Genomic DNA, 27,091 nt, shown 5'->3' with positions numbered 1-27,091 from the left:
AAGGGTAGGGATGGAAAAAATAAATAGGTCATGAAATGAGTGAAAAATTAAAAAAGGGTTTAGGGGAGGAATGAATTTCACATTTTTAGAAGGATTTGAATTCTTTGTAATTGATCATTTCATTTCATTTGGCAACCAAATATGTCTAAATTCATTACCTTTGAATGTCTTATTTCATTTCTTGCTCCATTTCTCCATATCAAACACTACCAAAGTTTTTAATATTTTGTTTGAATGTGGTTTGTTTTGTCAAACATTTTTCTTCATCGTCTCTTGGTTTCCTTCTGGCGTTGGATTGTCATTTTTAATTCAGATTTATGGTTTGTATTGCTTTTTTATTATTATAATAAAAGGCCTTTAGTGTTGTTAAATATTTTCTAATTTTATAAGATGACATATTTAATTATATATAAATTTATATGTCGGTTAGTAGATCTTTAAAAAACAATTTGTATCAAACAAACCTTTTGTTACAAGTCGGTATAGAGTCTAACTCTTAAAATATTCGTAATTTTTATACTGTTTTTTATGTTATCAGTTTGACAAAGATGCCAATTTACTTAAGCTAAAATCACAACTAATTTCCTAAGTGTAAATATTTGTTAAATAACACACATTTTTTGTATGGAGCCTTAGTTATACGGGTAGAATCAATCAAAGTATTAGTCAAAGTCAACTATCTAATGTGATTCAAAAAGGAATTCCACATTACTATTCTCTCTCTCCATCATTTGGTATATATATAACAAGTGTATTCGTTACCATTTTTCAATATTTATTCAGTTATATTTAAACAAAATGCATTTATAAATTCCAGTATAAAAAATCTTATACGTTTAAATACCATTATTAATGATTTAAAAACCGATATTTTATTCATACCGGATTGGACTAAAAAATGGTACAACCGGTTGAACCAGTTTTGGACCGCGAGGTTCAACCGGGTTTGTATAGTTTACCTTATAATTTCATATAAATGCAACATTAACTCAAAAAAAAATACATGATTTCATAACAAAGTATCATTCATAAGTTAATCCATATTCAAAAAACAATACAAAAGCACTTAATTTTCAAACATATTTATTTTAAAATAAAGGTGCGAAATAAATTCATTTCCTACAATAACAAATAAGAAGTTTTAGTTAACTATAATCATAATATAAAAAAATCACATGAAATAGGTAACTTACACAAAAAAGAGGCCTAAAACATAAAAATATGGTGGGCTTTTAAACCGGTTTTCCATGAAAACCGGCTGGTTTGATGTTCCATAAAACCGCTCAAATATACCAGGTACAAGATACATGGCTGCTCACTATGGTTCAACCAGATTTTAAAAAAACTGGTTATCATAATGTTATTGGTTTGATTTGATTGTGTTTATAGATAATGTTGGAACAACAATTAATTATTAAAATCAATGAAATAATTATAACCCATCACAATGTTCAATACAACTAGGCTTAGCAACGTAGGTAAGTTTTAGTTATAATTTATTTGATGGAATTCAACACTTATGGTACATGTTATACATGTTTTATTAAATAATTTCATTTTTGAATGTAACAATAATACTTTAATATTGTGTAGTAGTTATGATAAATACCAAAGAAAGTATTTCAACTGATAATCGAAGTCGATGAAGGAAAATCTTTGTAGACCAAAGGCGAAATAAAATATAAATCAAAACATACAAATATGCAACCAAATGGTAAATTTGTATCTTATTATCTTCATTAGTGGTTGTTGTTTACTAAACTTGCTATGACAATAGTTTTGAAATTTTTAAATGTAATTTGTATACAAACATAAATAAGTAGATAAGATTTAGAATGCTAACAATGTTATACAATTTTGACAATATGTTGTTAAGTTGAGGTTTAGTGATTAAATTATGTTTTATCAACAAGATAGTAATTTCATTAGTTTTAATATACACATTTTCGTTAATAACATGCATCTCAAAGACATACATGTAATTCATTAAATGTTTGAATGAATTTACTAATTGTCACATTTTTATGTGGTTTCAAGTTATGCTAATAAAACACATAACAGTATTGTCTAACTCCATCATAAATTAGACAACACAATCAGTCTTCGAGTACTTTATGTGCATATAATTGTTCCGGTTAAAGTACTTTAGGCGAGTTAAGTAATATTTGTTTCCTTAAAATATTATTGATTATTTAAATATTCGTGTATTTGTCAGTGCCTTTTGTTCTGTAAATATCTATAATCATTTCACAGTTTTGTAGTTGATCCTACAAATAAATAATAAATCTCTTCAATTAATACGCGAACACAAAGGACAATGTTTTTGGATCAAGAAGAAACAACAATCATCAACAAAATAACAAAGTACACAAAAACATTTTGTTGTTTAATAGGACACCTACAAAAACTATTATTTTTTTATATATAATCAAAATCAATTTTATTTTGTGTTTGTGTTTTATTCTTTAAATATTTATATTGTTTCATGTACATTTTTTTGAAGTTATGAGTTTTTTTAATGCCCGATTGTTTCATCTACCTATCATTTGACATCGTTGTTGAATTACAGAAGAAAATAATTTAAGTTTGGTTCAATAACAATAGTTTAGGGATGAGTATGAGACAGTACATAGTGAGTGGGTTGAGAATGCTCTAAAGTGTGAGCAAAAACCAATTACTTTCCTTACTCGAGCTGAGGTCTTATACATTAAATTTATCAACTATGTGTCAGTTATTGCATTGTTATTTACTCATTGATGGTCGGTTTCAAATGTTATGTACGTAGAGGGTATAGTTTAAGGATGAGAATGGAATAGTATCTGTACATGATTGTACTCGTATCAAAAATCAACAAAAACACGTATCAATACTCGTACCAACTTTTTTGGTATGGTACAAGTACGAGTACGGGTATTTCGGCACCGTGATGCTTAATTCCTCCAACCTTTACCATAGTTTGTTCAAGTGTTGCCCTGTATATGCTTGTACCATATACAATTCACATCTCGGTTTTTAAGTAAACCATTGCCTTTCTCCCATACCAAATCACACACTTCAGATGTAAAGTCATTTTATCTGATGTTTTTATTCACATGGGCTGATTTTGAAAAAAAAAGTAATAATAAGATTAAATATAAACGTTTTGATATTTATGGTTTGGTTTTTGGTTCAATGTTATGCTCCAATTTGTCTATTAGATAGTAACTAATTGTTGTTGGGTAATTAAACCAATTCACTTGTTGTCTCACACTCACTATCAAAACGGTTGCATTTTTATGGATTACAGTTTTTACTTTTTTTTAAACACTTGAAAATAAATAAACACAGTTTACTAATATAAAAAGATGAATTATTCTATTTGTCTTATACTTTATCAAACCAAAAAAAGCTTATTAATGCACGAAAGAAAAAGGAAATATAAGGATATTATCATAAATTAAATGATACAATTGTTTTATTGAACACTAGATTTTAGAACCGAAAGGTTGTTATAATTACATTTAAACATAAGATGAAAAATGCATGGATAAACCCAAAGAACAACATATTAGAGACTACATTGTTGATAATCCATCATGATCTAAGCCGAGAGGAGAGCGAGCTTAAATACACGTGCTTGAGCCACTACAAAGGTAAACTTCAATCACTTAGGGAGAATCCATAACAAGAAAATACGATCAAATTATGAGCTGTACGTAATCGCTCTAGAAACAAGAAGGTTAGATCAATTTTGGGTAGACATGGTTTTGGTCGACAGGAAGTGGCGGAGCGGAGGTAGCAGCTTGATGTCGAAAATCCTATCTTCAAGCTAGAATTTAAAGTTTATTTTCTTTATCCTTTTTGTTCGACATAAATTTCCTAATTCTCTCTTTATCTTGTTGGAGTTTGAATTATTTCAAATTTATTTTTTTTAGAACTGCAAATTTCATTAAAACAACTGGCAAGAAGCTAGAAGCCGAACAAAAGAAAACAAGGTTACAAAATAAAACTACACCAATCTTTCCACATCAAGTTTTTGAAAGACGAACGATTTTTTATCCAAAGAAATCCCAACGATTCAATATCTTCCACCGTAGGATTATTTCAAATTTCTAGTACGTAGGATTCAACTTTGTTTATTTAAGTTTGTTTTAGTGCTTTAAAGAACTTAGCTTTTTTGGTTGAATTTAATTAATAAGAACGTTTTTCTTGAACCCTTGATTTGATTATGGTATTTGATTAATTGTCATGAGTCTTTGATTGTTTCCGAATCCGAAAAAAATACTCTTGAATTTAAAACTTTTGTCACATCTTGATTTGTAAAATGGCAAGCTTTAGTTGAAAGATGACCTTTGCGAAACCTTCTGAACACTTGGTGACCTGATATACAGTACCTTAAACAACTTGTAGATCAATTAACATGTTCAAACGTAAGGGTAGGGCAACGGACACTACTAGAAAAAAGGGCTTCTATGACACGCGCACAATGACACACGTCGATTTATGACGCGCAACTGTATGAGTCATTAAAACAATGTCATAATTTTTGAAAATTATAAGATTTTTGACACTCATTTTTGTACGTCATAAAACTAGTGTCATAAGTTGCAAAAATAAATTTGCGTGTCATCCATGCCTGTCAGCTTTCACTCAAAAATTTAAAACTCTTTTAACATCCCAATGTATAATAACCAAACCCATTTAATTTGACCTAATAAATTATACCAAAACCCACCGTTCTTTCTCTCTTCCCTCAAACTCCACCCCCCTCATATCTCTCCTTTCAGCCAAGAACACCGGAATCCAAACACCACGCCGGCCATGGAATTCATCACCAGCCACGAACGCCTCAAATCGAGAGATGTCATTTTACACCTGATCTCTACTTCCGCCTCAGATTATTCCAGATTATGGCGCGACCGACCACCGCCGGTATCATCACCAACGCAACCACTAACTAATCCTAATTACTACATCAGGAGGTACGATTTTAAAATTTTCTCTAATCGTTACAAAATATATGTTGACATCTTTGAAATTTCCGTACAGTTTGACCCTAATTACTTGGATTTACTAAATTTCTTTATCTTTACATATGAGATATGAAGAACTGAAATAACGATTTTGATTCGAATTCGACGAAAAGAATAAGAACTGAGTTTATATATTACAAAGTTGATGCTGAATTAGCTCAATTATGAGTACAATTTGAGCCCTAAGTACTTTAATTCACTTGATTTTTGAAGTTATTAAGCTTGCACTACTTGACTTCAGTAGGGTTGGAGATTAATGAACTTGAATAGTAAATAAGTGATTCACAACCAAATACAAGTTTGGATTTAAAGAACACGGTGAAAGATAACTCTTTGTATCCTAAAATACAGTTTAGTTTAGGGATAGCAAAATCGGTACCGTCGGTACCGAATCTGTACCAAAGTTTTAAGTTTTGGGATCAGTACGGTACCGGTATTTCTCGACTCTTTACCCTCGGTACCGGTACCATCACGGTACCGAACCGAATATTTCGGTACCGGTACCAAGAATTTCCGATTTTCGGGATCGGTATTTTCGGTACCGGTACCAAGAATTTCCGATTTTCGGGATCGGTATTTTCGGTACCGGTACCGGTTGGTAACGTTCATCCCTAGTTTAGTTGTGTTTACTAGAAGTTGGTGAAACCGAAACTTATGATACTATGATTTACAATTGCAGACATACTACTATTGAGGTTGTTGATCCTTGGTAGTTGGTACACTGCTAATTGACAATATCGTTTTTCTTCAAAACGACGGGTCGTAAAACGGATCCTGTTGTTATCTGGTTGACCGGAGGACCGGTATGCAGCAGTGAGCTTGCACTCTTTTATGAAAATGGCCCTTTGAAAATTCAAAACAACGGTTCTCTTGTATGGAATGAATATGGATGGGATCAGGTATGAAGAAACACTAACCGGACCCCGGACAGATTACTGGTAACCTGGGGGTTGGATAGCTGTTTCCCACGAGGGGTTAGACCCTTGGAAGATGGTTCTTCTGATAACCTGCAAAACAGACACCGTGAGCTCGTCACTGAGAAGGGGGGGGGGGTTCCTCCTTGTGACCACCCTCCGGCGTGAGAATCAGACTAGATTGCTCTTTAAATATAAAAGTATATTAAGAGATTGCTAGAGCAGATATCAGGTATATTATGATGATAATATGATAATGTAATGTTATTGGATCATACCAGATAAGATCAGATGGTCATACCATTTGGGGTATTTATAGCCGAAGGTAGGTTTCCAAGGAGGTATGGCCGGCTGCAACAGTGTTCCTGTTCATCAACAGTAGCCTACGCACGTGCCCTGCTGGTAGTTGGTGGGTAGGCAGTGGCTGATAGTGACCAGGCCTGCTGCACACCATTCCCTTTCTACCAACTGCCGGCTACGCACGTGGTATGACAGTAGTTGGTGAGTAGGCAGCGGCTAATAGTGATACAGTACAGGAGCATGCTGCTCGCCATACTGTATCAGTGAGCTGTCGTATCTCTGATCAGATCTTTCGCCCATACCTCGTCAGGTACAGTAAAAGATCCTTCAGTATACGGACTGGCTTGGCGGGAGTATTCCCCCTCCCGCCTCTGTGCGGGATTGCTCCCGGCTTGGCTCATTCCTTCAGGTGACACTGAAGGATCGAGAGCTAAGAGCCTTGTGCGTGTAGCCATGCTGCGCGGGTGGCCTTCCCTGATGGCTTGTATCCGAGGCTGCGGGAACAGGCGGAGTCCTTCACCATCGGGAGGCATTTCCTGCGGGACCAGCTTGCGTACTGCGCGTAAGGACGTCACGTCTCTGAGCATGGTTGGTCCTGCGGATGCAGTTTGTCTCTGCGCAGACGTCCCTGTTTAAGGTGAGTCTTGCGGGTCCAACTGGGCTCTGCTGGGACCTACCTCTTCAAGTCCCCCCAGTCCAATGTTCTTCTCATGCGTGTTTAATAAAGTGAGGTGAACTTTTGGACTTAAGCAAAGGGTTTTGAAAAGGGTTTCGTAAGGTTTTCCATGGGGATTCTTTCCGCGGAAGTCCTTGTCACTTGCAGAAATGCCCAATTTTCCTGCTTGATCTTTGGGTATGATGCGGGTAGGTCTGTAACCTCCTCGCAAGTCAGGAGCATTGAGTTCCAGTTGTATGGATTTTCCATGAGGTTTTGGTAGGTTTGAACATAGTGATCAATTATGTTAAGACCACCAATTCCGTCCTGGAGCTTCAAACAACGTAGTTCTCGACGTTCCTGCTATGCGGGGATGTTATTTTCGTTTCCGCAAGCATTGCCCAGAAGATCCTTCTTGGTTTCAATTCCCAGCGGAGCGCTAGGTATGTGAAGGGTTTTGCCTTAACACTGTACCTGCGCTCGTCTTACGGTTACTTTACTTCCAAGGTATTCCTGGCGTCAATTCCCTGCGGGTGCTAGGTATGTGAAGGGTTTTGCCTTAACATTGTACCCGCAGCCGTCTTATAGTTACTTGGTTGCCGAGGTACTTGGCTTCAATTCCCTGCGGGTGCTAGGTATGTGAAGGGTTTTGCCTCACTGTACCCGCATCCGTCTTACGGTTACTTGTTCACCAAGGTTTACTTGGCTTCAATTCCCTGCGGGTGCTAGGTATGTGAAGGGTTTCGCCTTAACACTGTACCCGCATCCGTCTTACGGTTACTTGTCTGCCAAGGTTTTCTTGGCTTCAATTCCCTGCGGGTGCTAGGTATGTGAAGGGTTTCGCCTTAACACTGTACCCGCATCCGTCTTACGGTTACTTGTTTGCCAAGGGGTAAGGGGTTTTTTCCCGCTTATTATTTTTTAATATTTTCGAATTTTGAATTTTGAAATTCAAAAGGTTGGTAAGGATAAGAATAATCCAAACATCTGAAACGTCGTGCGACAGTTTCTTCTGACTGTGTCAGGACGTGCAGGAAGTTATGGTGACGTGACAGAACATGGTCATTCCAGTCGCTTTTTCAGGCGCGTGGGCGTGTTTTTTCGGGCGCGTGGCCGCGAAATTACTGGCACACGTCCTTTCAACAGCTGTTGCCAGCTTGCTTTTTGCCACGTGTCATAGTTTCATTGCACCTTTGGTTTCTCTCTCCTCCGCATTAAATTCACCGCATTAATTGCGATTACTATATAAAGGGGAAGAGGGTTATTTGCAATTCACACTTTCACCTCTCTTCTTCTTCTTCTTAGTGATTTCCGGCAAATACTCCCCTTTTTCAGGCAAGCATTCTCCCGAAATCGCTCTTCTTTCTGCAAAAATGTCTTCTCATGATGCTGAAGCTGTAGCCGACGATAGGAGTACTGCTGGCGAGTGCCAGTGTGCTCTACCTGTCGATCAGTACCAGTACATTGTCAGGAAGTTCATGCTCGAGTCTCTCGAGCCTGAGTTTCCTGAATCTCACCAGACTGTGTACGATGCCCCCAGTGGCAAGATCGGGGTATATGCTGCATTCTTTGTTTATGGGAACCTTAGGTTCCCATTGACAAAGTTTATGTACCGTGTCCTGGAGAGGCACGGGGTGCACCTGACCGAGGTGCATCCGATGGCGATTGCCAAGGTCTGGCACTTCGAGTGGGTGTGCCGGATTCTGGGTATTGAGCCTTACGTGGACCGCCTGATGACCTTCTATACTTGGAGGTGCGTCCAGGGGTGGTACACGTTGACAACCCGGATTAAGGGTTTAAAGATCTGCGTGACCGAGCGCAGTCTCCGATCGTGGAAGCGGGAATTCTTCTACATCTCTGCCCGCGCCATCCCCATTGCTATGAAGTTCAAGAAGGGTCAAGCGCTTCCGAGCCTTCACGCTTCCAGCTACCAGGAGGCGGAATGGTTCGCGAAGATATCCCGGGTCCAATCTCCGGTTTACCGGTTTGCGGAGTCCGGGATGGTGCTGCTGGGGATGAGCCGGGTATGGAAGGATGCGTCTCGGTTTCCTATCCTTCTCGAATACGGTTTGAACTCTATTCCTTATGGTATGTCTTGTCTTTCTTGCTGATATTAGTTTATTTTCTAACTGTTTCTTTTCTTTCAGAGGGGAATAATTTGGAGTCGCTCCTGTTCCCGCGGGAAGCTGACAGTCCCGTGCGGGTGGGCACTCGTGCTCTGGACGACAATGAGTTGCCCATCCTGGAGCAAACGGCGGATAGGTTTGTGGAGGTCTATCCGCCGGGCCAAGAGATCCTGAGCCACCGGCGGCCAGGTAAGGAGATATTCTATCCTGAACCCCTCAATGCTGTACCCGCTGTTGGAAATCCTTACATCCTGTCTTCTTCTGAGGAATCCGCAGATGGTCCTCCCCTTGTGCGGAAGAAGAAGGCTGTTGCCGGTGTGAAGGGGAAGGAGAAGGCCTCAACAGCTGATCCGGTGGTTCTATCTGACTCGGGGTCAGATAGTGAAGAGGTGGCGGGGAAGCCCGGTGGTGAGAAGACCACTGCTCCGGAGGCTACGACCGTTACCTCCGGAGAATCAACGAAGACGACGGTGACCGGTACCAAGAGGCCGGCTCCATCGGGTTCCTCCCCGCCCGTCCGTACGTTCAGGGTCAAGAAAACCCGTAAGTATAATCATAATGCCTTAGATTTGTCACTTCATAATTTTATCTAACACTTTCTTCTTTGTGCAGGCGTGGATGTTGACGCATTCCGGGGTGAAACGCAGGGGAGTATTTCCCCGCCAATGACGGTAGGCTCGGTCAGCCTTCCTGAGGCGTCGACCCAGGCGCCTGCGCCTGCATCCGCTGGTCCAGTTGCTCGTTCCTTCGAGCCAACTGTTCCGGCCGAGATGACGTCACCGCCGGCCGTGAGTGCGATTTTTACAGCATCCTTCACGGAGCCGGCGGTTACTGCTGCTGCTAAGGAGGCGGCGACCGCGGCGGCGACAACGGCGACCACGGCGGCTGCCACCATGCCCGCGCCATCGGTACCGACAGCCGGACCATCAGGTACGCGCAGGGCTTCCCGCCGATCTTTGCCACCTTCCCATCTGCCTGACCTGTTGGATGGATTTCCTTTAGGTTCAGGTGATGGGTTTGGCGGATATCGGCCTGTCATTGACCCTACAGGTGCGTAGGGTTCCTTTCTTTTTCCCTTGTTTTTTATCATCTTTTCCTTACTGTCTTTGTTTCTTTTGCAGTGTCGGATTCCAATGAAGTGTATGTTCCACGATGGAACATACGCCGAGGAACAACCCTTCGTACCCCTGTGGAGTGCGTGGACTGGGCTCGCCACGCTGCTCCACATGGTGTGTTGGGAGAAGCCATGGCTAGCTACCAGGAGGGTAGGCTAACCAATGAGCTTCGGGTTCTCCAGGCCCGGATGCAGCCGCGCGTCGAGCTGCTTTGTCGTGAAAACGACAAGTTGAAAGCAGCTCACGCCAAAGACGTATCTGAAGCGCGTGCTCTCCGGGAGGAGAACCAACAGCTGGTGGCAGCTGCCGCCGCCAAGGAGAAGGCCTTCAAGGCCCTCGAGGTTGAAGTCCAGGCGCGACTCGAGGCCCGTTCCAAGGCTGCCCAAGCTGTGAATGAACAGCTTCGGCTGGCCAGGGACACTGCGCGAAACGCAACCGAGAGGGCTGCCCAGGCTGAAGCCGTTGCTGAGCCTTTGCGTTTGGAGAATGAGGAGCTGAAAGGCAAATTAGAGGCTCTCCAACGCGCTCATGATGCCTTGGCAATGGAAGATGCCAAGAAACTCCAGGAAATCCTGGACCAGAGGGGGGTGCTTGACCAGACCGAGCGGAAGCTTAAGGGCGTCGAAGAGGCTGCCGCTAAGGAAGTTTTACTTGCCAACCTTAACAAGAGCGAAGCCGAACGCGCCCACACCGAAGCTCAAGCTGCCCTCCAATGGCTTCTTCGAGAAGCGTTGCCTCAGGTATGTTTAGCTTTATCTTCACGCATTTCTTTTGTAAGAAAAGGTTCTAATACTTGTATTTTTTTCTTTGTAGGTTGTGCGTCGGGTCTTTTCAGAGACCTCTTACGATGATGCTATGACCGCAGCCCTCAACGCTTCTCATGAGGATGGGGAAAAGGCCGGCTTCATGCTTGGTCTAGGGTTTGTTGAGAAAGGCGTCCCGCCTTCCAACTTCCCTTTGTTCGATGTGGATACCGAAGCCATTTATGACCAAGCATTGAACCAATACGCCGCCTTCCCGCATCCAGTGGTGGAGAAGGTGGACGAAGTAGCTGCTGCTGATGATGGGTTAGCTGTCCTCAAAGCGTTCCTCGAACCACCCCGTTCTTCTGACGGAGCGGGTCCAAGTGGAAGCGGCCCTGAAGCTTGATCCTGAAGATCCCTTCCCATTGCAATGATAGACTTGTATAGTTTTATTCTTTTAGGCGGGTAGTTACCCGGCCCTTCTTGTAATATATTCTTGTGAAATATTAATCTTTTTGCTAAGATTTGTTATTTCCTTCCTTGGGTTCCTTGCTTTATAAACTTATGACTTGCATACTTAGTTTAAATTAGCAATTTTCCAAGTGTTTAAAATAAGAACCTTTGAACGTGGTTGATGATGGGTTAAAGTTTTCGCTTCCTCTTTCGTGATTGTGCGGGTGTAACCGTCACTTGCACTTGGTAGGATGGCTAAACTTTAACCTTTATCTGACCTGCGTGTAGGTTTTCCTTTTCGAAATTTCTAAGGCATTAAGTTAAACCTTTGAACGTGGTTGATAATGGACTAAAGTTTTCGCTTCCTCTTTCGTGATTGTGCGGGTGTAACCGTCACTTGCACTTGGTAGGATGGCTAAACTTTAACCTTTATCTGACCTGCGTGTAGGTTTTCCTTTTCGAAATTTCTAAGGCATTAAGTTAAACCTTTGAACGTGGTTGATAATGGACTAAAGTTTTCGCTTCCTCTTTCGTGATTGTGCGGGTGTAACCGTCACTTGCACTTGGTAGGATGGCTAAACTTTAACCTTTATCTGACCTGCGTGTAGGTTTTCCTTTTCGAAATTTCTAAGGCATTAAGTTAAACCTTTGAACGTGGTTGATAATGGACTAAAGTTTTCGCTTCCTCTTTCGTGATTGTGCGGGTGTAACCTTCACTTGCACTTAGTAGGATGGCTTTAACTTTAGACCTATATCTGACCTGCGTGTAGGTTTTCCTCACCTTTTGAGGATAAGTTAACCTTTGAACGTGGTTGATAATAGGTGAAGTTTTGCTTCCTCTTTCGTGATTGTGCGGGTAGAACCGTCACTTTCACTTAGTAGGATGGCAAAACTTTACCCATATCTGACCTGCGTGTAGGTTTTCCTCATCCTTTTAAGGATTTTGTTTTGAACCGTTCGACGCGCGGTTGTCAATAGGTTAGTGTTCAGTTTCCTTTCATGATTCATGCGGATAGACCGGTACTTTCATTTAATGGGATAACTGAACTTTTCCCCTTCGACTGACCTGCGTGAAGGTTTGTCACGCTTTTGGGTTCGTGCGGGTAGGACCGCCTTCCCACGCAACGACTCCACGTAATGTGAATGCCGTCACCAGTGTTGCATAGTTTAACCGTTCGGCGCGCGGTTGTTGATAGGTTATTATTCAGTTTCCTTTAATGATTCATGCGGATAAACCGGCACTTTCATTTTTGGGTGCTGAACTTTTTTCCCCTTCAACTGACCTGCGTGAAGGTTTGTCACGTTGCTGGGTTCGTGCGGGTAGGACCGCCTTCCCATGCAATGACTTGACGTAATTATGCGGTGAAAACCGGCATATTAGTTCAGAAAAGTAAATGTAAAATCATCAGCTTCGATGTTCTTAAAAGAGAATCATTTCCATTAGAAGTGGCTCTTGGCCTTTTCTTTTACAGATTGGAATTGATTTACATGCAAACTGTGTAAATGAGCTCCCTTCCATGTTGGGATGGGAGTGCCATCGAGCCGATACGCACCTGGTTCGGGATCTCGTTCTTTACGCAGCATGTAGTCTCGATTTTGAAGCTGGAATTGATTCGTGTTTTCCCCAGCTGGGGTTCTATACGCACCCGCCTGCTCAGCCTTTATTGCGCCACGAGGTGCGCGAGCGTCCCATCTCTGACAAATGCTTCGACCATGTCTTTTACATCTATGCATTCTTCAGTGTTGTGGCCTTTTGTCTTGTGGTAGTCACAGTACTTGCTCCGATCAGCATCGTGACGATGTCGGATTATTGGAGGCTTTGGCCATGGGAGCTCTTCAGTGGCGAATATCTCAGTGACGCTTTTGGTGAGTGGCGTCCATCTGGAGTTCCGGTGCGACTGTACATTATCCCTTCCGCCCAACCGATGTTGCAAGCCGGATGAGGTGTCAAAGTTTACCCTTGACTGCCAAATGCCTAGCTTTCGTTTTTTATTTAGTCGAGCGGTGAGGACGTTGTCTTCCCTCGTCCTCTGGGTGTAGAGGTTTGTGCTCTGTGGGAGATCTCTACCCAGTTGCTTCTCCGTTTCCGCATAGCGTTTTGCTGCTGTCATGATGGCATCCCATGTGGATGGCATGCCATCTTTACCCGTTAGGGTGCGGATGAGCTCTGGGTCATGCGCGCCCTGGATGAAGGCAGCGCGAACAAGATCTTCGCTGATATTGCCCAAACTTAGCTTCTTTGAGTTGAAGCGAGTGATGAAGTTTGGCAGAGATTCATCTTCTTCTCGTATGCATTTGAGGATTGTCCATTGTTCCTCGGTATACTTCCGTTGCTGGCTGAAGTGTTGGCTAAACTTCTGCTGGAAGTCTGCCCAGTCGTAGATGTGGTTGACCGGTAGACGATCAAACCAAGCTCTAGCAGCCCCCACAAGCGTCATTTGGAACATGTAGCTGTTGGAATACCGTATGCCCGAGACACATAATTAGGTTAATGTGGCTAGCCGTGTTTGATCCAAGTCGGGTCATACCCAATAACGAGTTAGACACACACCAATTATGTATTTGTTAAGATAAGATCTATAAGACAAATACAGAACACGACACATTCAGAAAAACGGGTTTCTGAATAATTACTTGAAAGTGTTAAATAAATTAATTGGTTAATTTATTTATTCAAATAATTATTATTGGAATGATTATTTAACTATGTGTTCTTTTGTAAAATGGTTTATAAAAGATGGGGGTTTATATATTTATTTTATACTTTATAAAATAAAAAAAATAAAAAAAAAATATATATATATATATAATAATTGGGGCCGGTTTTGGGTGGGCCCCACACCCCATGTCTTGGTCAATATTTTGTCATGAAAAGGTTGAGTGTGAACTTAACCAAAAACCTAACACCATGTTGGATGATGGTGTGTAATGATAAAAGATCAAGATCAAGATACATTATAATAACACTTTCAAGTAAACAAAAAAACACAACACTCTTTTTCTTTCTTCTTGTTTACGGCCAAGGAAGAAAAGAAGGCTCGGGTCTCGGTTTTTCGTGTTCAAACTTCCTAACATAGCTCGGTGTGTGTTGGAGGCTCGGGGTACATTCCGTTTGAGGATTTTCCCTTTGAAAGTCTAGCATCAACATCATCATCTTCTTCAACCACCAACTAAACTCTTAAAGGGTTAAGAATGTAAGTGTTTACAAGCTTTGATAGTTTAGCTTTTCCGTATCATTTGATCCTTGTTTCGGGTTTCTAGTAAATAGATTATTGGTAATCTTATAACATGAATAAATTAGGTTGTTCATGTACACATTTTATAAACTTGTAACATATATATAAACATGGATACATATGTTTAGTTTGTAAACATCACGCTTCCGCCTTAATTGTGACTAGTTAAATGGTTAACTAAGTTTATAAATTCCATAGAAACCCAACAAATGGCATCAAGAGCCGGGATACGGGAAACTAAGCTTCGGGTTCTCGGTTTTATATTTTTCCCCTTGAAAGATTTTATACAAAAAATTAACATGCATGATTTTTTTTTTTTGTATTTAATCTTGTTATTGTTTTTGGCTTTGTTCAAAAAAAAAAAAAAAAAAAAAAAAAAAAAAACCGAGTTAATGGGCCGAAGCCCAATTCGGGTGAATTTGGGCCGAAGCCCACTTGAATATGGTTATTGGGCTAACCGGAAATAAAAGGGAAAAGGCTATATGGGCCGAAGCCCATTTTTGGTTAAATGGGCCGAGCCCATGAGTTTTTTAATTGGGCCGAAGCCCATGTGTTTTGCACATGTGGGCCGAAGCCCATAATCTAGTTATTGGGTCAAGCCCAAATGGGTTGGGCTAGGCCCGATAAAGTCAAGGGGTTTTGGAACGGGTTCCTAAAACATAACGGGTTATGTTTGTTAAAACTAGACCGAGCCGTAGACCAAAGTGGATGTTTGTTTGTGGTTGATGTTGTGATTGTTGTTAATTATTCAAAGTTTCGGTTTGTAATAATTAATTAGGGGCTATTTTGTAATTATTTATTCATATGGGTATGTAATAAATAGTTTATTTGTAATATCTTTATTTTATAGAAATATGTATTAGGACATTTGTTTTTGTAAAATAAAGAAGATTGCAAAATTGGAAGTTTTGGCCTAATTGGGCCGGGTATGGTGATAATGGGTCTCACAAGCCCATTAAAGGGATTCAAGCCCAAAAGGACCTAAGCCCACCAATTGAGCCCAAATGGAAGCTTATGGAAGCTAAGGCCCAAGTTCAAGCCCAATGGATCACAACGGGGTTGAAGAAGATGCTCGAAGCATTTGGATGCGGGATCGAGTGGGAGCTACAACATCCATGTGTCATGTGTCCCTTAGGATTGGACCTAAGACACACACTTGTTTCGGCTAACAAGTGTGGTCTAACTTAGTGGCTCGTGTCTAGTATAATTGTGTATGCTTGTTAATTGATTGTTTGATTGTGTGGTTGTTAGATATTAGGATATCAACTTCGTCACATAGAATTAATTAACAAAGCATTAAATGGGTTCTAATAATTATCGGTAATTACGTGACACATAGTTTAATAAAATGGATTTATTAACTAGCCGTCTCACGCCCATAATAAAATGGTTTTATTATAAATTAGAATTTTGAAAATGGTTTCAAAATATCATGTTACTAAATGCATGTTAGTACATGATTTAAAGTTTTACAACTAGAATTATTAAAACTAAAAATCCCTTTTAAAATTAAGGATAATAAGTTAAACACCATCCTTTTGTATAAAGCTTAACATATTAGTAAGCTCTTAGTGGGAAAAAGGTCACCTAACCGCATAGAGTAAATTAATATGTTAAGGTAATATTGGCATATAAATGGGAAAAAGGTCACCTAACCGTTTGTATGTTAATATTACAAGTTGATACAAGTAGGACGACTTAAATTAGAACCATGTGAAGAGGGTCACCCAAGCATGGGGTCTAATAGGTGTTGATGGGATAAACATGCCGACACGAAATATGATTTCGAACCGGTCCCATAAACTCTAGAAGTTGCAAAAGGGTTTGCAATTGTTATGAATAACTACCTTGATAAATCGACAATGGGAAAAAGGTCACCTAACCGGAGTCGGGTTTATCGTTGGATTCTAGATTTTAATTATTAATTATATTTGGTATATATATAAAAGGGTATTAATAATTAAAAAGGTAAAACACTAAAATGAACTTAATTAAAATTCTGCAGATGGCCGCACACGTCGACGACAACATAATCCCTAACGTCCAAAACGTATCTCTCCGATCTATTCTCGCTAAAGACCGTCTTAACCACAATAACTTTTCGGATTGGTTCCGAAATTTAAGGATTGTTCTAAAACAAGAAAAATTATATCATGTTTTGGAAACACCTATCCCCGAAGAACCGGAAGAGGGAAGTGAGGTCGAATATATGAATTGGGTCAAACTCACGGAAGATTCCATTCAAGTGTCATGCCTCATGTTGGCGACTATGGTTCCCGAAATCCAAAAGGATTTCGAAAACCATAATGCGTACGACATGATTACTCAACTTAAGGAAATGTTCCTTAAGCAATCAAGAGTTGAAAGGTTCGAAACGGTTCGAGCCTTGCATGCATGTAGAATGGATGATAATCAACCAGTTTCAACTTATGTACTTAAGATGAAAAGTTACATTGATCGCCTCGCCAAGCTCAATTGTCCCATCTCAAAAGAGTTAGCAACGGATTTGATCCTTAATTCTTTGTCGAAAAGGTTCGACACTTTCGTGTTAAATTATAACATGAACGGGTGGGACAAAACCATTGGAGAACTTCACTCAATGCTTAAAACAGCCGAGGCGAGCATGGGCAAAAGGGTTTTACCCATGTTTGCTATCAATGAAGGTAGATCCAAGAATCGGTCTCAACCCAATCCTAAGGCTAAGGTAGCAAAAAGAAAGGGTCCCCCTGTGCATCTTAAGGGTAAGGGCAAATCACCGGTTATGGCAAAGAAACAAAAGGTTATGGAACCGAAGGGTCATAAGGATGATCCTTGTTTTGGTTGTGGGGAGACCGGACACTGGAAACGCAATTGTCCGGTCTACCTAAAAGAGCTAAAAGACAAGAGGAATGTGGCGCATACCTCGGGTAATGTCTTTATGATTAATGTTGAGCTAAATCTTATTTCTTCTAACACATGGGTATTGGATACCGGATGTGGAACTCATATTTGCAATTGGTTGCAGGGGTTCAAAAGGAATGAAGACTTAAAGAAGGGCGAAGTGAATCTTTTCATGGGCAACGGTGCAAGGGTGCACGTGGTCGTTAGAGGAGACTTCACTTTATCGCTTCCAAGTGGTTTGGAAGTTGTTTTGAAAAATGTTTTGTATGCTCCTAGTTTGACTAGGAACATTATTTCTGTGCACCTTCTTAGACAATGTAACTTTGACTTTAAATTTGTAAGATCAGAAATGCATGTCTCATCTAATGGTATCTTTTATTTTAAAGCTGTACCAAACAACGGTATTTATGAATTGGTTCATGATAATACCTCAAATAGCTCATTATATCAAACTTCTACTAAAAGACTCAAAAAGGATTTGAGTGATTCCTACATTTGGCATTGTCGCCTTGGACACATAAACAAGAATCGTATAAATACTCTCCAAAAGAAAGGTCTTTTGAAAACAAACGAGTTAGGTTCGTTTGATGAGTGTGAATCTTGTATTCAAGGCAAGATGACCAAAGAGCCTTTCAAAGGTACAAATGAAAGGGCTAAGGATTTGTTAGGTATCATACATACGGATGTATGCGGACCTTTCAAGCCAGCTAGTAGGAATAGTGAAAGGTACTTCATTACCTTTACCGACGATTTTAGTCGATATGGGTATGTGTATCTAATGAAACACAAACATGAAGCCTTTGAAATATTCAAGGAATTTCAAAATGAAGTACAAAATCAGCTCGACCGAACAATCAAGGTACTCCGCTCCGATAGAGGAGGCGAGTACCTAAGTGATGCTTTTCAAAGTCATCTTAGAGATTGTGGAATTATTTCACAGCTCACTCCTCCTGGAACTCCTCAACATAACGGAGTATCCGAGAGGAGGAATCGAACACTGTTGGACATGGTTCGATCAATGATGGCACGAAGCTCACTACCGCCGTCATTTTGGGGATATGCGCTACTTACAGCGGCTCGTATTTTGAATATGGCCCCGACCAAAAAGGTGGATCGAATACCCTATGAAATGTGGCATGGAAAGGTTCCATCTTTTTCATATTTAAGGGTATGGGGATGCATAGTTTATGTTAAACGTGACACCCCAAATAAGCTTGAGGCTCGATCCATCAGGTGTATCTTCATAGGATACCCAAAGGATGATATAGGATATATATTCTATGATCCTAGTGAACAAAAAGTGTTTGTTTCACGCAAAGGATACTTCTTAGAAACTAGGTTCCTTATGGAAGGACCTAGTGAAAAGAAAGTGGAACTTGAAGAGGTTCAAGAATCACTTGATGATACACAGTTGGTCGATACTAGCTTTCAACACGAGGATGTTGAAGATGATCAAATGGTTGATCATACACACGTTGCTCGCAGATCTAGTAGGATTAGTCGACCTCCCAAGAAATATGGATTTCTCGTGGATGATTGCTACTTGGTCGATTCGGATGAACCGATCTCCTACAAAGATGCTATGTCACAACCTGATTGTGACAAGTGGCTTGAAGCCATGAGCGCCGAGATGCAATCCATGCACGATAACCAAGTTTGGGAATTGGTTGATCGTCCACTTAACTCCAAACTGGTTGGATGTAAGTGGGTCTTCAAGAAGAAGACCGATATGCATGGAAATTTAGAAACTTACAAAGCACGACTTGTAGCAAAAGGTTTCACGCAAACTCAAGGGATTGATTATGATGAAACATTCTCGCCGGTCGCGATGCTTAAGTCGATCAGGATATTATTTGCCATTGCAGCTCATTTTGATTATGAGATATGGCAAATGGATGTCAAGACCGCTTTTCTTAATGGATATCTTGAGGAAGATGTCCATATGGTTCAGCCTGAAGGTTTTGTTGATCCATCTAATCCTGATAAAGTTTGTAAGTTAAGGAAATCAATCTACGGGTTGAAACAAGCATCACGGATGTGGAATCATCGTTTTAATGAAGAAATCAAAGCGTTTGGTTTCGTCCAAAACGGTGATGAGGCGTGTGTGTATAAATGGGCTAGTGGGAGTATAATCATTTTCCTTATTTTGTATGTCGATGATATACTTTTATTTGGAAATGATATACCAAGTATGGAAAACGTTAAAGCGTGGTTAAGTAGTCGTTTCTCAATTAAGGATCTTGGAGAAGCGACATATATCTTGGGAATAAAGGTCTATAGGGATAGACAAAGGAAATTGATCGGACTCAATCAAAGTGCGTACATTGATAAAATCCTGAAAAGGTTCAGGATGGAAAACTCTAAGAAAGGTTTGGTACCTATTCCTAGAGGAACCGTGTTAAGCTCATCCCAAAGTCCTAGCTCTAAGGAAGAGCAGGATAGGATGAAGCATGTTCCTTATGCTTCGGCAATAGGATCTATTATGTATGCAATGATGTGCACCAGACCGGACGTCTCGTATGCTTTAAGCATAACGAGTAGATACCAGCACAACCCAGGTGACAGTCATTGGATGGCTGTCAAGAATATATTAAAATACCTTAGAAGGACTAAGGATATGTTTTTAATATATGGGTCTGGTGAGGAGGAACTCGTCGTAAAGGGTTACGTGGATGCGAGTTTTCAAACTGACCGAGATGATTCTCGGTCACAGTCGGGATATGTCTTCATTTTGAATGGAGGCGCTGTCTCTTGGAAGAGTTCGAAGCAGGATGTTGTCGCGTTATCCACTACAGAATCTGAGTACATCGCCGCTTCAATGGCAGCCCAAGAGGCTGCATGGATGAAAAAGTTCATCATGGATCTAGGGATTATCTCTACCATTCAGGAGCCCCTAGAAATATTCTGTGACAATGAAGGTGCTATTGCACAGATCAAGGAGCCTCGTGCTCATCAGAAAACGAGGCACATTGAGCGCAGATTCAACTACATAAGGGATGAAGTTGAAAGAGAAAGATATGTATTCATAAAGTTCATACCGATCAAAATATTGCGGACCCACTCACGAAGCTCCTCGATAGGCCAAAGCATGAGGGTCATGTTTGTGCATTAGGACTTCGGTATTCTAGTGAGTGGATTTAATCTGTGTTTAGTGTTTGTATAAGAACGAATGTAATGGGTATCTCATGAAAATTAATTATGTTTAATTAATCAATGAGTTATGTTCTATATTTGCATGTTTAATCCATGAATAACTTATGTTGTTCTAAACGTCCGTAGTCGATCATGCTTGTGGGAACAAGTATGAAGGTAAGACTATTATGAACCCGGATTGGTTGATATTCATGTGATGAATATAAGGCATAGGTTTGCCACCAAGGTTCATAAATATTTGTGGGATACAAATATTGGACATGATCCGCTATCAAGGATCACTGCATGGAGTTAGTGCAACTGATCATAAGTAATCCTTGAGTAAAGGCGAGTATCATTGTGTCCTTTGACCTGAGATGCATATTGAATCCTGTTTTTCATCAAGTCTGATAACTTGACTCTCTTCTTTGTTTTTCGGTAACACGATGACGTAAAAGAAAGAGCTCAGATATCATACGAGATGTCAACAAGGATGTATGCAGTCAAGATGGGATTTGTTCCTCTTATGTGTTGAGAGTTTAGATGTCTAAGGCCTGTTAAGTTAAATCAATGAGAGAATGATCAATCTGTGTCTCTTCGATTTGACAGGACATCTAGTAATAAAGGGATGTAATGATAAGACTTACCTATATCATATCAAGTATGGACTTGAAGGGGATGATGTTATTGAATGGCACTTAGTCAAACACACTAGGGGTGGTGACCTGTTGTTAGGCGGTATTCACCATTAGCATTAACTTCCTATGAGTCTCGTGCAAGTGGGAGATTGTTGGAATACCGTATGCCCGAGACACATAATTAGGTTAATGTGGCTAGCCGTGTTTGATCCAAGTCGGGTCATACCCAATAACGAGTTAGACACACACCAATTATGTATTTGTTAAGATAAGATCTATAAGACAAATACAGAACACGACACATTCAGAAAAACGGGTTTCTGAATAATTACTTGAAAGTGTTAAATAAATTAATTGGTTAATTTATTTATTCAAATAATTATTATTGGAATGATTATTTAACTATGTGTTCTTTTGTAAAATGGTTTATAAAAGATGGGGTGTTTATATATTTATTTTATACTTTATAAAATAAATAAAATAAAAAAAAATATATATATATATATAATAATTGGGGCCGGTTTTGGGTGGGCCCCACACCCCATGTCTTGGTCAATATTTTGTCATGAAAAGGTTGAGTGTGAACTTAACCAAAAACCTAACACCATGTTGGATGATGGTGTGTAATGATAAAAGATCAAGATCAAGATACATTATAATAACACTTTCAAGTAAACAAAAAAAAACACAACACTCTTTTTCTTTCTTCTTGTTTACGGCCAAGGAAGAAAAGAAGGCTCGGGTCTCGGTTTTTCGTGTTCAAACTTCCTAACATAGCTTGGTGTGTGTTGGAGGCTCGGGGTACATTCCGTTTGAGGATTTTCCCTTTGAAAGTCTAGCATCAACATCATCATCTTCTTCAACCACCAACTAAACTCTTAAAGGGTTAAGAATGTAAGTGTTTACAAGCTTTGATAGTTTAGCTTTTCCGTATCATTTGATCCTTGTTTCGGGTTTCTAGTAAATAGATTATTGGTAATCTTATAACATGAATAAATTAGGTTGTTCATGTACACATTTTATAAACTTGTAACATATATATAAACATGGATACATATGTTTAGTTTGTAAACATCACGCTTCCGCCTTAATTGTGACTAGTTAAATGGTTAACTAAGTTTATAAATTCCATAGAAACTCAACATATATGTGTGTGTGTGCATACATAAATATATACATACATATTATGTTTGGTTAAACTCGAACAAACAAACACAAACAGGCCATGTGGTTCATGTTCGTACTGTCACTATTACCATGACACAACCATGTATCAATAGATTACGAAAAGGCATAGATATAGTTTTCCATTATATAAGAATAGACTGTAAGAAATATTTACCTCGGTAACATTATGGTTAAATTGTCTCTCGATTTTTTCCATAAACATGCGATCCTCATCATCACATAGTAAGTTGAATACAGCTCCTGTAACATATTGTATACAGTTTGTTAGGACAGAATCCATCATCTGAAGCAACCCATGAAAGGAAACATCCCCTTGATTTTATTATTAATATTCGACATCTACCATTTTGCCAAATGGTAACCACTATGACTTTGATTTTAGCCCACAAGTTTTCATTTAGACATGTGACCAATAAATGAACATTTCGATCAAGTATAGTCAAGTCCAAAGTTGCACTTTTGGGACATTTGACCAATAGATAAACATTTCTATCAAGTATGGTCAAGTCCAATGTTGCATTTTTGGGACGTATAACAATACCGGTTCTATACGGACACAACTATATAAATCGTAAAATGTGAAAGTATAAAACAAACATAAACAGGTCAACAAAAAACATTACCCTTGCGGCCAAACCGTCCTGCTCTACCTACGCGCTTTAAGTATACTTGTTAGTCAGGCTCTGGAGGATATTCACAACTTTTAACTGGGATATCATAGTTAACCACCAGATTAACCTGTGGAATAAAATATAATTATCAGACTGTAAAAACAGAAGAAATGGAAGTGATCGATGATATTAATTATAATATTATTATGTATCTATATGTTATTATATTATTTTTAATATAGATGATATGATACTAACTATATAAGTTTATTTAGTGTTGTATAACCATCGTTATATTAACTATAATGTTTCTATATGTTATTATATTACTTTATATATTAAAGTAATATATAAAGTAAGTTTACATAGTCGTTTGATTAGTGAAAATTGACACTTTTTTTATTACTAGGATAATTAGAAATAGTATATAAAATATATAGTAAGTTTACATAGTCGTTTGATTAGTGAAAATTGACATATTAATTATGTTACACCGACGATACACACGTGAGAGGTTATTATGATTGGAAATGAATTCGGCTATCTCAAATGGCTGGTCTCATATGGCGGTGCCACATGTTAGAATAATATGTAAAGGAATAACGTTGGATCTAGCTATCTCAGATGGCTGATTCAGTCACCATACATTTACACGTCATCGCCTACGTGGATTGTCACTAGAAGAGAGGAATTAAATTAAACCATCTCAAATGACTGAACACCTGAATGTCATTTGCTTCATTGTCAAGTACCTAAAAACTATTTTTTTATATTAAACCTACTACTTTAATAAAAAAAATCATTTTCCTTTTGCCATACAATTTTAAAAGGACAAAATGTACCAGCAGGGCTATCGAGTTGTATGGATGGGCGGTCCATATTTCCAATGCTAATGAATGATGTGTTGTTGGTTAGTGTCCACTAAGTATATACATATGAAAATGTAAGTTTTTCCTCCGGCACCGGTTATCCACACACCCTTTGACTTATCCGCACCTCCTTTCAAGTGGGGTTCCATACGTTAGTATAGCCCCTATACGATCGTATGTAGGGTGTGTGGAGAACCAAAAGATGTACGAATAACATATCCCTTTTCCTCCACAAGTGTAGACCAAGTATACAAGCTGACACCCTTGCATTCATATGTCGGTAAAAGGTGCATAATTTTCAGATTAAGCATATCTTTTCTTTTGCAAGAAAGAGGCCGTATTTCAATTTTAACCATATAATATCCTTCACACAAAGGAATAATGATATACGGGCAATCCACAAAATATTAAATAGTTACCAAGAGTTGCCCCATTGCTTTCTACAAGTATTAAGACCACTCTCGTTTGTTTGGTTGGTTGACCAAGAAATTAAAAAAAAATGGAAACTAAAATTCCTCAACCAACCACCCCCAACCAAGGTCGGTCCACCGACTCTTGGTTGGGTATTTTTATATTATTTGTTTTGATATTTCTTTGAGACAAGCATGATACTATTGGTTCAGTATATACAAAAGTTTTCACATTATCTGATTACAAAAGAACTATATATATAAAGTTATAAAAAAAATCTTTTTGCAATGGATAATATTAAGTGTTAACATGATCGATATTTATTTCCGACTCTATTCCTAATCTCTTTTCAAATAATTTACTTTTTAAAAAAATCTAGAATTCATAAACTGTTATAATTAAAATAAATAATTTATCAACTTCGATATAAAATAATTATTTTTTTATTTGCAAAATAATTATTATTTTTATTTGTAATACCATTAGAGAATTAAAAATAACCATAAAGCTTAGTAATTTAGTTGAAAATTGGTTTAGATTGTGTTGTTAATGAGAGTGAAAAATTGCGTTTGTTTGGACTGTGTATGTAAAGAAAGAAAAATTAGTTTTCTAATGAAAATTAGGTTAGGTTGGGTTAAGCACCGCCTCACAACTCAATACTAAATTTATTTTTCTATTTATTTGTGATGAATTTGAAAAAAGAATGAAGTGTATAAAACACTCAATATGCATATACGATGTGAACTAATAATATTAATATTTAATATTGTTGAGGCATTATCTTTAAGAAAGATTCTTGACATTGAAGACATGCTTTAGGAGGTAACTGGGAGATGCCCGATAGTACTGGTCGTTCGAGAGCCGAAAGTCTACTACAGTCTAGGTCAGAAAAATCAGGTTATTCACCCACAAAAAAGATATGATGGATCTGAATTATACTTTACATTTTTTTATTATTGAGATAAAATTCTATGTGACACTTAACAATGATACTAAGGGTACTGTTTTTTGAGGAACTTTAACCTGATTTGTACCCGCGGGTTGGGTAGGACGGGCTTGTTCTATGTCAGGCACGGAACTTGGCTTTATTCCTAAGTCTGGTTTCAAGAACATATTGTGAAGCTATGGCATCTCGTGATGGTCCTTATGGAAAGATACTCGGAAACTAACGGATCTGCCGCTATTAGGTTGATTGTTTTATCGGCCTATCATAACCTTCCAATTCACTAAATAGACGTGAAAACTATATTTCTTTGGGTAAAAAAATAGGAAACATTAAATCAAGGTAATACTATTTGTTTTGGTATGATGAACTATTTTTTTCCAAAAAATAATCATCAACTATTTTTAAGTGTAGCAATTTTAAAGTTTAGTCATTTAGCCATCAAATAATTATGCCAATCAACTTGTGTCAATATAATGTCAAAACAAGTTAAGTTTAATAGTTTAATTTTAGAAGAATACCTATCAATAATTAGTATGAAGCTGTTCTAGCTTTTCTGCTAAAGCGCGTGGCTTTTAACCACGTGGGCGTGGGTTCGAGTCCCACGGATGGCGATGTGTTTTTTCGCCTCACGAATTAAAATTTTCAGTAGTTGATACATTGCCGTACATAATTTTTTGAAAATATGAAAAAGATCGAGATGATTTAGTTTAGTTCATTTCATTCACTAAACTTGATAATTATAAGTATTACAAACAAAGATGTTAGTTATTATCTAGAAATAACTAAAGCAAAAGTTTTGTAAAAATGATACATTATTATTAATATTATTATTATTATTAATGTATATAAAAGAGAAGTTTGGTGATGTTGATGCATGATTGGTCCATTTGATAATGCTTCATTAGGCAAGTTTTTTTTATATAATTTTTGGTTTTTTTATGCTTTGTTTTTCTTTTTTAAAGGTTTGATAATTACATTTCTAATTAGTTTTGTTATGTTTTTATTTGTTTTATTTTAGTTCCGATATCGTAACGCACGTGATAGAAACTGACCTAATTTGCGTAAACTTACTACATTTTGTTTTAGTTCCAGTACCGTATGAAAATCGACGGAATGCCAAATTTTTTTATTTTCCGTTTTCGTAACGAACGTGAAAAAACCCGACCGAATTTGCATAGATTCGCCGCCTCAAGACCAGGGATCAACAACGCTCGGGCTTTATTAACGCTTGAGTTTTACCAACAGACGCGACCCCATTGGTCCATCTCATTTTTAAAACTTTTTTGTTTTAGTTTCCGTACAATAACGCACGTAATCAAAATCGACCGAATTTACGTCGACCTACCGCCTCAATAATTAGGAACGATAATGCTTGGGTTTACCACTGTCCGGATTTATCTACCTGCCCGACACAACGCGTCGGGTAAAAAAACTAGTTACTCATAAAAGTATGGTGATAAAGAAATGATGATACATTACTAATTACTAGCTAGTGAAAAAAAAACCTTTCATAAAAACGTTTAGGATTCAAGACAGGCTTGATTTTGACATGCTGACCACCGAGATCTATGATGGATACAAGAATGTTATGAAGACAAAGTTTGAAGACCTTCTCGATGTGTTCAATTCGTAGTTCCGTGCGATAATAGGGTTCCATGCTAGAAGTAACAAGGCGATTGAAGTGAGAGTCTTCAGTATAAAGAAGCTTATGTTCGAGGTGCAAATGGAAAGCTCGTAGCTTTGGTTGCACAAGTTGAAAGTGATGATGAGTTGGAACCGTATCTTACACTTTTGAATGATAAAAAACAGGAACTTGATCATCTGAGAAAGGAAGTGTTCGTGAGGAGGAAAGATGATGTAAT

The 27,091-nt window shown here is 38.6% G+C and overlaps 1 pseudogene across 1 annotated transcript in view; it reads right to left on the bottom strand.

Moving 5' to 3' along the window:
• Positions 1-27,091, bottom strand: part of LOC143569771 (DEAD-box ATP-dependent RNA helicase 38-like) — a 45,490-nt pseudogene that overhangs the window by 8,801 nt on the left and 9,598 nt on the right. Inside the window, exons 7-8 of the transcript XR_013141794.1 lie at positions 23,016-23,130; positions 22,547-22,632 (exon numbers count right to left, since the gene is read on the bottom strand). The product of XR_013141794.1 is annotated as a DEAD-box ATP-dependent RNA helicase 38-like (transcript). The remainder of the gene's footprint in view (positions 1-22,546; positions 22,633-23,015; positions 23,131-27,091) is intronic.

This window comes from Bidens hawaiensis, unplaced genomic scaffold (assembly GCF_021521415.1).
Source record: "Bidens hawaiensis isolate Kalapana, Puna unplaced genomic scaffold, B.hawaiensis_p1.1 tig00024648_1, whole genome shotgun sequence".
NCBI classification, from domain to species: Eukaryota; Viridiplantae; Streptophyta; class Magnoliopsida; order Asterales; family Asteraceae; genus Bidens; species Bidens hawaiensis.
The sequence above is the reverse complement of the archived record's forward strand: the minus strand, read 5'-3'. Positions and strand labels throughout refer to the sequence as shown.